The sequence below is a fragment of the Apium graveolens genome, chromosome 7, assembly GCF_009905375.1.
Source record: "Apium graveolens cultivar Ventura chromosome 7, ASM990537v1, whole genome shotgun sequence".
NCBI classification, from domain to species: Eukaryota; Viridiplantae; Streptophyta; class Magnoliopsida; order Apiales; family Apiaceae; genus Apium; species Apium graveolens.
The window spans coordinates 85410433-85424695 of record NC_133653.1 but is presented as its reverse complement, the minus strand read 5'-3'; the positions used below and the strand labels follow the sequence as shown (position 1 = coordinate 85424695).

General features: G+C 33.1%; 1 long non-coding RNA gene across 1 annotated transcript; it reads left to right on the top strand.

The window, feature by feature from the left end:
* Positions 1 to 7688: 7688 nt before the first annotated feature.
* LOC141675066 (uncharacterized) lies at positions 7689 to 12695 on the top strand. Its single transcript, XR_012555876.1, has 2 exons — positions 7689 to 8063; positions 12082 to 12695. It is a non-coding gene; the product is annotated as an uncharacterized LOC141675066 (long non-coding RNA).
* The last annotated feature ends 1568 nt before the right edge of the window (positions 12696 to 14263 follow it).

The following is a 14263-nucleotide window of genomic DNA, read 5'->3' as shown; positions in this document are numbered from 1 at the left end:
ATTCTCCGTTGTCAATATCAATTTTGTGTTAAACTTTCATAAAGTTGAGAAAAAATGTGTTTAACATTAGCTATGATATGAAAATAAGACTAAAAATATCCCAGTACATAGTTAAGAAAATGCACAAATTACCCCAATTTTGGTGACCGGATACCCAAAATACCTGTCAGGCATATCACATATGCGTATTTGAACTGTACACTAAAATAAAATTGAATATATTAAACATGCATCTTCAATTTTGGTAACATGGATGTGAGAGAAAATTAAAAAATAATATATTTAATGATTTGTCATGATTTGACAATTTTGTTAGCAACCTCTATCGAAGATATTATTTTTTAATTTTCTCTCACATCCATGTTGACAATATTTATTAAAATTTTGCTCCAATGCAATTTTAAATGTTGCCCATGTGCTCCCTCTATATTAATTTTATATTTAGTTAAATATAAAAGTTGGTTGAGTAATATACATTTTAGATGTTTTTATGACTTTTTGCTAATTTAGGAAGTTGTCAAGGGGTTGCCAAGTTTTGGCAACTTTGATAGGCAACCTCCCAACTCCAATAGATAGACAATCAAGGTGTCATGTCATGTCACATAATTCATTCGTGTAGTATACTATAACATCCCCTACTTAAAATAGAAGGAGATATTACCTATAATCCATAAACCTGCAATCAGAGTACTAATATATTTCTAAACAAAAATTAAACAATCTAAAATCTTTAAAATAATATTAAATCTCCAAACTGTCTAAACCAATAATATAAATTCTGAATTCTCTAAATAAATAATTAAGTCTAATTAATGATAAAATTCTGAAATCATAATCAACAAATTGGGGTAGCTCTCCATCACACAATCCCAGATTCCCCTAAGCACCTGCCAGAAAAAGAATACGGCATGAGCCAAACGCCCAGTACAGATTTGGAATACAGTTTACAAAACAAAGATATTAGAAATAAATAATCTGTAATTTATAATAAATCAACAATTTTTAAAATTAGTAAGGCTGAATCAACGAGGGTTTAGGATATTTCATACCGAGATCAGAACAGATACAAATACACGCATCATATGGTACCTAATGTGTGCAACAGAATGGATAACGTGTACGGCATATACAACGTCACTATAAATCAAATCACAAATCAAACTCTGGGTGCACTCACATATCCTGAACAAATATCAAATGCGCAAAAACTCCTCCCAAGAGCTAACAGAAGGATACGCCGTGACCAATCACACTCTCACGAAAGTGTCATGTCACTGGTGCCGCAATAACATGGTTGTAGTACCCCTACAACTGGTTAACTCGGTATACCCTAAATCACACTAAGGGTTCAAATGAAAAATAATATTTCTCGCAAAACTTAAAAATCACCTGAGACAAATAATTCAGATTTCCAAAGCAGAGGATGTCATAAATAATTTTAAAAAATCGTATAAACAGATATCTAAAATTTTTAAAAATAAATTTCTAAAATAATTTCCTGAAGTTAAAACGATCAAAGCAAATATTAATGATACGAGCAAAAGGTAGAACAGAACGAATCAAATAAATATAATGAAAAAGAGGAGTAGCGCTGAATAAAAAGGGGACAGAATCCGTTCCTTAAATATCGCAAACTCTAACACTCACGAAATCCGCAAACGATCCTCTAAACTCTAGGCTCCCGACCTAATTACAAAATTATAATTTATTATTAAAATTATTTATATATTTCTTTAATCGACAAATTTCTTTTTCAATTAAAATTTTATAATCTGATTCTCTTGATTTTATTATTAGTAACATATTCAATTAGTTAATATAATGACCAACTAATCTGTAGGTAAGAGAAACAAGACCGGAGGCCAGACTCTTTCTATGCAACATAAATATTATATAATAGCTTGGATGTATTGCCTTTCGAGGAACTTGAAATCACATGTATTACAAAAAGCTACCAACACAAGTTAACAAGATTTGTACTACTAAATTAGATGCACGCAACTTGACTTTAATAATATTAAAATATTATACAAACAACATTACTTGTTAACTCTATTTGTAAACACATTTATCATTACACTTAGCTAATTTAATAGACTTAATTCTAGTACAGGGAAATTTAGATCACCTCGAAATATATTAGTACTAATAAACAGGTACACGTGCATATTAACACATATGAGTACTAACAACTAAGATAATTAATACACATAAAATCAATGAATAACATCTAAAACGAAGTTATTATAATTAATAATAAAATTAGTAAATATAGAACATGATCTATATTATATAATTACAAGTAACAATTTCTAAATAAATTAATGAACTCATGAATTATATTATAACAATAAAAATTATCAGTCACAGTAAGAACGATACTTATAAACATAATTATGATATATGATTAACATGACCCGTAAGTTACAGATTCATGACTTCGTGTATAGTCCACAATCTGAAATCAGAAAATAAAACTAACCAGAGGATAGATATAATATACATGATATAAGCAAGCTATATTAAACTAATATTCAATTATTAACTTAACTAGGCTTGTACATATAAATCTTTGCATAAGAATAAGTATGAACAAAAGTACCATATAATAAAGAATACCTTCTTTTATGATTACTGAGCAGGCAAAAGTCGGACAATCTCTCTCCTATCTGTTTCAATTGACTCTTCTCTGTTTCGTCTTATTTCTCTATGCGCAACCTTCTCTTAATTTAGGGTTTTATTAATAGACCTAGATACTCAATAATAACAGTGTAAGTTAATTTATAGCACACCAAATATCCTACAGCTTCTAAAATTGAAACTTTAATAATCAACTAAACATCTAATACGAGTTCTTTTCCTTTTCTAATTAGCAAATATTAAAAACACTTATTAGAATTCTAATTCTAATCCAATTATTATTATTATTATTATTATTATTATTATTATTATTTAAAATTCACGTATATTACATATATACCCCCTTAAAAAGGATTCTGTCCCCGGAATCAAACAAAACTAAATACTTATACCTGAATCGAAATAGACACATGGAACACATTATGCACATGAGATAGTTGTGGCGTCAGCGCAACTCTATAAGATACTTCCCCTACTTTCTCCATAACATCAAAAGGTCCAACATATCTCGGACTAAACTTTCCCTTCATACCAAAACGCTTCACACCCTTACAAGGCGACACTTTTAGGAACACATGATCACCTGGCTCAAATCCACTAAACTTCCTATGTTGATCAGCATAACTCTTTTGACGTGATCGAGCTTCCTTCAAACTTTCTTTAACCTTTGCTACCTTCTCATTAGTGATTCTAACCAGCTCCTGCCCTTCAATGACTCTCTCACCAACCTTATCCCAACAAGATGGTGCTCTACACCTCCTACCATACAAAGCCTCAAAATATGGCATACCAATACTCGTGTGCTAACTGTTATTATACGTAAACTCAACCAGATACAAATATTTATCCCAGTCACCTGTCCACTCCAAAGCACATGCCCTCAACATATCCTCCAAAGTCTGGATCGTCCTTTCGGACTGTCCATCGGTCTGCGGATGATAAGCTGTACTAAAATTAAGCCTCGTACCCCAAGCCTGTGTAATGGATGATATTTATAGCCTCTCAAAATAGACACATGGAACACATTATGCACATGAGATAGTTGTGGCGGCAGCGCAACTCTATAAGATACTTCCCCTACTTTCTCCATAACATCAAAAGGTCCAACATATCTCGGACTAAGTTTTCCCTTCATACCAAAACGCTTCACACCCTTACAAGGCGACACTTTTAGGAACACATGATAACCTGGCTCAAATCCACTAAACTTCCTATGTTGATCAACATAACTCTTTTGACGTGATTGAGCTTCCTTCAAACTTTCTTTAACCTTTGCTACCTTCTCATTAGTGATTCTAACCAACTCCGGCCCTTCAATGACTCTCTCACCAACCTCATCCCAACAAGATGGTGCTCTACACCTACTACCATACAAAGCCTCAAATAGTGGCATACCAATACTCGTGTGCCAACTGTTATTATACGCAAACTCAACCAGATACAAATATTTATCCCAGTCACATGTCCACTCCAAAGCACATGCCCTCAACATATCCTCCAAAGTCCGGATCATCCTTTCTAACTGTCCATCGGTCTGCGGATGATAAGTTGTACTAAAATTAAGCCCCGTACCCCAAGCCTGCTGGAATCCCTTCCAAAAATGAGATGTAAATCTCGTATCCTTGTCAGAAACTAACGACACAAGCACACCATGAAGTCTAACAATATCACGCTGAAAAATCTCTGTCAACTCATGAACATGAGTAGTCTCTTTAATAGGCAATAAGTGAGGGGACTTAGTAAGTCTATCAACCACCACCCATATGACATCGTTCTTCTTGAAATTCCTCGGCAAATGAGTCACAAAATCCATAGTAATGTTCTCCAACTTCCAAACTGGAATATCTAGCTGCTGCAACAATCCACTAGGCCTCTGATGGTCTATCTTCACTTGTCGACATGTAAGACATTTTTCCACAAATTCTGCTATATCTCCCTTCATTCCACTCCACAAAAAGTGCTTCTTCAAATCCCTATACATCTTTGTGGAACCTGGATGGATAGAGAATGAAGAACTATGAGCCTCCTTTAAAATTTCTTCGCGAATTATCGGGTCAGCAGGAACACACAATTTTCCACCCAACCATATCACACCCTCATCATCAACACGAAAATGTGTTTGCTTTCCACCTGCCACCTCGGATCTAATAGCTTCCAAACCTATATCATTCTTCTGGGCTTCCTTAACTTTTGAAACAAGATTTGGTTCCACTTTCAAATTTGCAATGCTACCATTTGATCCTCTAACATACAACTCAACACCAAGCGCTCCAAATCTGAAATAAGGTGCGGCTGAGTAATGAGAGATGCAACACTCCCCACGTTCTTTCTACTAAGAGCGTCTGCCACTACATTCGCCTTTCCTGGATGGTACTGAATATTTGCATCGTAAAAAACCCGTGTACTCTCACTAGAAGTCTTACCAGGCATCTGATACCCTCTCTCCATCTGCTTAACTCCGTCACGGGTTCTTACTCAAATACATTTACTGTCCTTCAACACAATTCTTGTATTTTACGTCAAAACCTTCCTAAATCTTTTTTGCTAAATACTGAGTTTCTCCGTACACTCAATGTGCCCCATTCCCGGATTTTGAAACTTTTAACAAATTTTGGTCCAGTGTTAGGTATACCACATGACAAATTCCGTTATGTCGTGTTAAAACTTAAGGATGTGAATTTTGATCTCGACTCTTCGTATTTTCATCATGGTTACGGGCATTGTGTTTTATCCCCGACTCAACTTGGGAATCTAGATGTGCATTGTTTTAACGGTCTTTCTAATGTTTGCCTAATGGCACATATTAATCACCGACTCCAATAAAAAATGGGCTCTTTTTATTGGTGGAATTGATGTGAATGCGGGGGATATTAACATTTATTATTCAACCACCAATAAGAAATGCCCATTTATATGGGAGTTAGTGACTATTACGTGCTCTCGGGCCCACAATAGAAAATCCCTTGTTTCAAAGCTTGGGTTTCTCCAATCATGAGATACTTTCCATGTTCAAGAAAATGCCTGGAGTCATGCGTTATAATAACAAGTCAATTACTGAAAAAATTGAATTCTTTCTGAATAAATTGCAGTGGACGCCGTTTGGCCTGTCAAGTAACCCATCTGTACTCAATTACAGCTTAGAGAAGAGGACTATCCCTAGATGTTCAGTTCTGCAAGTTTTGGTCTCAAAAACCAACACTAGTGAGAGCTACATGTTATCGACAATATTGGCGATGACTGATAGAAAATTCATCATAAACTTTGTAACTCCACATAAGGATGAAGTTCCTGGTGTAGTGGAGGGGTACCAAGGGAATTTGAGATTTGATGAATACACTTTCAAACAGAAGAGACATATGGATGAGATTCATTGCTCACCGGATAAATTAGTAAATCTGTCGTAAAGTCAAGAAGTAAATTAATTTTTTGGTGGCTGAAGATGATGGTGAAGTTTCTCAAGAACTGTATGCACCACATAATACATGGGCTTCTTTAACATTTTTATGAATCTCCATTATATACAGATGAGAGATGACTAATTACTAGTTCCTTCCTGATCTCTATATAGTAGCGTATGTTTTTAAACTACTCTTACAGCTTGCTGTTAGTATGTTATTGTGTTTTCAAATTAATTATTAGTGTCCTTTCTTATTTTATTTTTTGTAATATCTTCTTGCATTCACCAATACATCATAGTAACTTTTAATTGTTCGGATCCATCACGATATTTTTCTCTCTGAGATTTGCCGTTGGACAAGATCTACAGAGGTAACACATTGTAACTTTCAATTGTTGGCTGCTGTTATGCTAAAAGGTGAGAAAGGTTGGTTTACAGTCATCTTTGTTTAACTAGACTTTGTTAGATTGACTTGAGAGTGGAGCCATTATTAATTAAAATGTTGACTAGCGGCTCTCAAGGTTTCTCGTATTATTTGGTATGAGCTCTTATAAATTCTTCATCGCATTTACTGACACCTTGGCTTAATTTTTCTCATTTTCTGTTAGAGATTGATTGATTATAGTCCTTATCCCGGCCATATCAAGACTAGTTCTTCTTTATCTTTCTTAAAATGCTACAACCTGTGGCATTATTACCCATAATGGGATACAATTTTTGTTTCCTGCAATTGTGGCCAGGCTCGAATTTCTTATCACCGTGGCAAGATAATCCTTTCTACTTTCAGAAAGCCAACGAATTCAGGGATTGATTCTTGTGCTTTTGCTAAATGATGATGTTTAGTACTAGTAAAGCGCAACTCAAAATAGCATCGTAGGGCATATTGTGCAATACATTTAAACCTCTTTAAAGTAATTGGGTTGGGACAGAGAAAAAATATTATTTTAGCGAGTTTATTACTTTATCGGGAGTAAAAATACACTATGTTCATTATGTTGGGACCGAGAAAAAATATTATTTTAACGAGTTTTTACTTTAACGATTATTACTTAATTGAGGTTCAATTGTACTATGACAACGTTGTTTGCAACAAAATTAATTTAAATTACCTGCCAAATTAAGTTTTGAAGACATCAAGGGTCGGCTAGTAAATTTATGAACTAAATTCATGTGAACTATGCAGTTGACGGTAATTTTTTTCCCCAAAATTTTGGATACTTTATCAATATTTTAAATTTTCTTAAAAAAATTGGAGGCGGGAAATTAAGATTTAAATTAGAATTATTTTTAAAATTTGTTATTTAAAAAGTCTCTCGATTATTTTGAAATTTAATAGATTTTTGTACGGTCTGCAACTCTTTCCACTGTGATGCTCAACTGATATTGGCACTCTTAAAAAAATGGCCAGTATACTGTCAAGTCGGGATACTAGCTCTGGATTTCGCACAGAAAAGTTGGGGAAAATGTGGTTCATTCAGAGGGCTGGAGAAGAATTTTGCGCATTAATGTGCCACATAAACTCGGAATTTTATTGTAGCGAATATGAAGAAACAAGCTCCCAGCTCGAGTTTTGTTGAGACTTAAGGGAGTGCACCTAGAGGGAAGGGCACATCTTGTGAAACTGTCGAGCTCTTCTCCACACAAGGTATGGTGCATGTCACTTTCGTTAAAAAACAAACGGATAAGGTAGCTCATTTGTAGAAAGACTACCTTATTGGTGAATAACTACAAAGTATTTTGGTCTCCTCCAAAAATAGTGAGAGACATTATTGCATGATTTTTGTGCTGAGTTAATAAAGTTTATAAGTTGTTTTAATGAACTTTTGAATATCAAGATTTGCACTAATATACTTGTATGCCCCCTGTATTTTAAAAATTAAAATCATGAATAATTTTTAAAAAACTATACTAATACGTTACTGTAAGTTGGGGGATTGGAGTTAGTGGAGTGAATGACCGACCGGACAAATCGTCAACGCAGGCAGAGTGTGTTTTGTTCAAATTGGAGAGCCTTTCTCCAGTGTCTGTAAGTTTCTTCTGTTCTTTTGTACTCCAATTCAATCCTGTTTTTTTGGTTGTTTTTCCCCAATTATGAAAATGAAGATGCTTCTTTACATGAATAAATCTCATTTGAAAACCCTAACTTCCCAACATCAAACTCTTCACAACTTAACTGTTTAATTAGACCTGTTATTCATGCTTATAGCACCAAAACAAACATACTCACCAATTTGAATTCTTCAGAATTCAAGATTTCATTTCTCAAGAACTAATGTGGCTTATATGGAAAATCCCTAATTTATGCTTCTAAATGTGTTGATTTTGATTCCTCTGATCAAAGACCGGACTCCATTCTCCAGCTGTTTCGAACCTTTGGATTCCCCCTGTCCAGTATTACCAAATGCATTTCCTATTATCCCGTCATTCTTTGTAATTATCATCCACAACAAGTCTTTAAACCTAAGCTTGATTTTTTGCGGTGGACGCTGCTAAGGCTTGATTTAGCATAGCACCACTGAATACATGGATTTTGTTACCATTTTGATGAATCTCCATTATATACAGGTGACTCATTTTTAATTCCTTGCTAATCCTTATATAGTCCCATATGTTTTTAAACTGCTTTCATAGCTCTGCACTGTTATAATGTTTTTACATTAGTTATTCAGCGTCCTTTCTTATTTTATTTTTGCATTATCTTCTTGCATTCACCAATACATCATAGGAATTCATCATGACATGCATCTAATTTTTTTCTTATACATTTTAAATGTGTTGCGAACGTCATATGAATTTTCATATATATCCTCCATGGTTAATGGGTTGACTTCTGCCATATTCCCAAAATGATTGCATATACAATTGAAGAAATAAAAGTTTTTCTGCCACAAAATTGTCTACTTGACATTGGACAAGATCTACAGAGGTGGCGCATTGCAATGAAGGAGTCCGAACCAAACCCCTCGACATCGTTTGCATTTTGATCAAACCCTGTGGTAATATCTTCTAAATTTGAAATCTTTAGAGGAGTTTTATTTCCCTTGATTTTCTCTGGATGACCGGATCTATAAAATTTAGTATACGTTGGCTATTCTAGAGGTTTTTACCTTAAAATAATATTTTATGTCATATTCGAATCTGGATGGCTTAGGTAGATGTTTCTTTTACTCTTGATTTGTTGGTAGTTTGTGGTATTTAGAATCCGTTATTACAATTTATTTTTTAGTATAAAGATTAATTTTTCTTTTAATTTTATTTCTCGTACTTATTCAAGTTCTTTGCTCTTTTTCATATCCCGTTGGTTCATTAATTGTGAAATTTAAGGAAGAAAGACCGGAGATTGTTACAATATAAAGAGATAAGTAAATGTTAAGAGTAGTTATTGTGAGTAGTTACTGCTCCGTGTGGTTGAGGAGAATTAAAGTACAAATCTGAGAACCCAATCCAAAATACGATTAATGAGTAGTAGTAGTAGTATACCAGCTCCTTAACACTCTAACCTTTTAATTTTTGCACATTCAGCTATTAACGTGTATAGTTTTTGATTGTTCTCAAGTAATCTTTATTTATTTTTTGTTTTGTTGTGTAAAGATTATATAGAATGGCTCACACTATAGACATAACTCGTGAGGTTAGTGCATGATGTTTCACTCATATCTAGTATGATAATTAACCAAAACCTATACATATTTAGAGTCAAATTTTGTAACCATATATCACAATCTTCTTTTGATTGATAAAAACTGCCAGATAATGAAATGGGATGATGGTTGTGATTTGGGAAATGGTCTAGCGTTGCTGTTACACGAGGATAAGTTCAAAAAAACAATTGACTGTGTTAGACTCTAACAATCTTCCTGGTATCACATTTGATGTATTTGCTAAGATTCTCCACCTTACAAGGGCGAAAATAAAGACCGAGATGCGATTTATAGGCAATATGATATACTTGTGAACGAATCTGATCCTGCGAGTCTCTTAAATATGATTTAGGTGCTTCATATTTTACCTGCCACGTGGACACAATCATAACATAGTCATACTATAATAAGTTGATTTTCAGTATTTGAAATTAATATTTATCTGAGCCCTGAGGTTTGTTACTATTTTATATTTTGTTATTACAGATAACTTACATCTTTGAAGGCTGTGGTAGTGGTATTTTTCATAGATTTGACATGGCGAATTTGGTCAACAAAGTCAAAAATAAAACATACATGGGAATCATGGAAGAGTTAAAAATCGACCAAGAATGTACCCTTCCATGATTCCCCTAAAAGTGTTGTTTTTTGACCTTGTTGACCAACATTCAACATATCAAATCCATGAGACGTAATAACATAATATAAAATAGTAACTCACCCCAGACATTATGTTAATTTCAAATATTGAAAATCAACTTCTTATAGTTTTACTATGTTATGATTGTGTCCACGTAACATGTAAAATATGAAGCCCCTGAATCATATTCAACGGACTCGCATCGCAGGATCAGATTCTTTCACAAGTATATCATATTGATATTGCATATAAATTGCACAAGGGTCTTTATTTTCGCCCCTTCTAAGGTGGAGAATATTAGTAAATACATAGAATGTAATACAAGGAAGACTGTTGGAATTTACAGAATCAATTGTTGTTTTGAACTTATCCTCATGTAACAGCAATAAGAGACCCTTTCCCGAATCACAACCATCAACCCTTTTCGTTAGGAATCTAGTTTTTTCAATCAGAAGAAGATGTGATATATTGTTACCAAATTTGACTCGAAATATGTATAGGTGTTGGTTAATTATCTTACTAGATATGAGTGAAACATCATGTACTAATCTTACGGGATATGCCTATAGTGTAAGCTGCATAAGCTTTGCAGAACAAAACATAAAATAAATAAAAATTACTTGAGAAAGATCAAAAAACAGTACATGTTAATAGCAGAATGTGCAATAAAAGGTTAGAGTTAGTTAAGGAGCTTGTATACTACTATTACCAGTCACTAGCTGTACTTTGGGTTGGGTTCTTGGATATAAGAGTTGTATATTCATTCTCCACAACTACACGGAGCATTAACTACTTTTAACGTTTACTCATCTCTTTATATTTTAACAATCTCCGAACTTTCTTACTTAAATTTCACAATCAATGACCAATTAAGATTTGAAAAAGAGCAAAGAACTTGAACAAGTACGGAAAATAAAATTTAAAGAAAAATCAAACTTTCTACTAAAAATAGCTATTAATAAAGGATTCTAGATACCACAATCTACCAATAAAACAGAGTAAAAAAACATATATCTAAGCCCTCCAGATTAGAAGATGACGAAAAAATAAATGATTATCCGATTCCTTTTATTTAGCAAAAAATATACAAATAAAGGATTATATAAGGTAAAAACCTCTAAATCACTAGATGAATAGCCAACGTGTACTAATTTTTATAGATCCAGCCATCATGAGAGAAATAAAAACTCTTCTAAATATTTCAAATTGAGAAGATATTACTACATGGTTTGATCAAAATGCAAATGATATCGATGGGTTTGGTTCAACCTCCTACTTTACTTTATTGGGCAAGATCTACAGAAAAATGTATTGATAAAATTCTGTAAGATAAATAGTCGAGTCTATCCTGGTTGTTGAGTACACCAGGTTATCTTGTTTATAGCTTAGAGAAGAGAACTATTCCAAGTTGTTCATGTATTACAAATTGGGGTAGCAAATAATAGCTTTTACAGGAGCAAAGTTATTTGGGCCTAGCAAAGGGGTCAAGTTCCCCAAATAGTGAAAGCTTACAAGGGTTTTATTAAGATCGAGTATACAATTCCAAGATCAGAAGGAAACTTTTAATTTTTTAAGCCTGATCTTTATTTAAAAAATAAGTTTTAAAGCCTAATTTAGCAGTTAGAATGACCTGATCGTTATAGAAGTTACATATGGTTTGAACTTTTGTGGGATTACGACCTGATTTAGCGTACTTAATTTTATCATTTGATGCTATCTATTCCAGTATTATATACTAATATTTTGCTCATATTATGTATTAGTGAATCAACAACGGTGGACAAGATGGGTTGGTTTTTGTTGTGTAATACCTAAATGTAGTTTGTTTGCTTCCCTGACATGAAGTTGATTTTGCAACCCACTTGCTACCAACTTTATCAAGTTAGACCCAGCGGCCCTCTTCAGCTAATATTATATGATTTGCTCCTGGTAGCCGCCTGCATCTCCTCCAACGAATTCAGGGATGGACTTCTGTGCTTTTGAATATTGATTTTACTATATATTTGTTACAAATCGCCAATTGCTAAATCATCGTTCAGTACTATTAAAGCGCAACTCAAGATAGCATCCTATGGCGTCTTGTGCTAAATTTATCAAAACTCAAATGTAAACTATGAAGTTGAAGCTTGATTTCTTTGCTTTCTATTCCCAAATCTCGAGCAGAGGTAGTAGCTATCGTCAAGAAATCCGAATTCTGACGAACTACCTGATACCCTCTCTCAAACTGCTCAACTCTTTCAGTGGTTGTTACCCATATAATACAGCTTTTGTAATATTTGGGAATGGGTACACTCGCAGATTTTGTAACTTTTGATAAATTGTGGGCGTGTATTAGTTCTACCGCATCATAAATTCGGTAAATTTTTGTCGAAGCTTACGGAAATAGGTCTTGATCTTGACTCTTCATATTTTCTCCATGCTGACTGACTCAACATGGAAATGTAGATGCCGGTTGTTTATAAGCCTTGGTTTCTCTGATCATGAGATCCTCTTTAAGTTCAAAGCAGCTGCCACTTGTCATTTTTTTTACTAAGAAATTAATCTTCCTCCTAATCCCATATCAAGTCCAGTTCATCATAGTACTCACTTGTCACACTCCCTCCGTTCTCCGTTCTCCGTTCCCCTCATTTCTTTACGTTTCTTTTTAACTACTGGACACTTATTTTAAGGTTTCTATATAGAATAGTTTTATAATTTATTTTTAAAATTTTTCTTTATTGAATTAAATTTTAAACATTTAATTTTTATTCAAAAAAAAAATATTAAAAATAAATTATAAAACTATTCTATATAGAAACCTTAAAATCAGTTTTTCTTGCGGCAACCATCAGCAATTGAGTGACCAGGTGACCAAACCATTACCAAAACTTTATAGTAGAATAAATATAGTATAGGCAATGTAGACAAGTACGAATTTAGGATCAATACATTTCCTGATTTGGTCATTGTTTTTATATTTATTAGAATGACAATTTTATATTAAGTAATAAAAAATATAGCATCGTAATTGAACCAATCCGCTTTTAACATTTAATAGCTGTGACTGTGAGTAGCTCTCGTATTAATCACTTGGCGGGAAAATGATACAAAACAAAGTGACACGTGTCAATTTCTGCAGTTCTTTTAGTATTAATAAAGATAATGTTATACGTGTCCAAATAACTCAAAAAAATTATTCATTACAAATTTAATTCAAAATAATTATTAATTAGCTTAATTTGATCATTTTGATAAAGTCAAAAATTGAAGTTACCCAAAATTAAAAAATAGTAACATAGAATAGTAGAGCTCGTTTTGGGTTTTAATATAATTACTAAAATTTTCTATTTGGCTCACAGAATCATTTTAAAATATGGTTTTAATTTTCCCAACTTGAGTTATTTTCAAAATTTTGAAGATTAAAAACGAGATTTCATCGTGATGATTCTGTGAGTCAAAAAACAAGTTTTAATAGTTATATTGAAACCCAGAACAACCCCTACCTGTGTTAACATTTTCCGATTTTGATTAATTTCAGTTTTTGACTCTAATGAAATTATCAAATCAAGTTAATTGATGATCATTTTGAGTCAAATTTGCAATGAGTGACCTGCTTGAATTTTTTGGACGCAATCAGTCAACTACTTAATATTAACCTAATATAAATATTTATATGTATTGTTAAATTATTATTAATATGATAAATATTTCCACCGGTATCTAACATAAAATATATCTATCAAAGATATTACATTTCAGTATATAACACCGATATTAATAATGGTTAATTATGTTAGATTATCTCCAATAACTTTTTTATCCTAACTCTTAACTAAAAATTTGAGGAGTTAAAGCAAAATTGTTGCTACAAGAGACTCTTAGTTAGACCTGACAATACTGATACGTGAACACGGTACGAAACAACACAAATAATTAGTGTTTGGATTCAAAAATTTGGTGCACGAA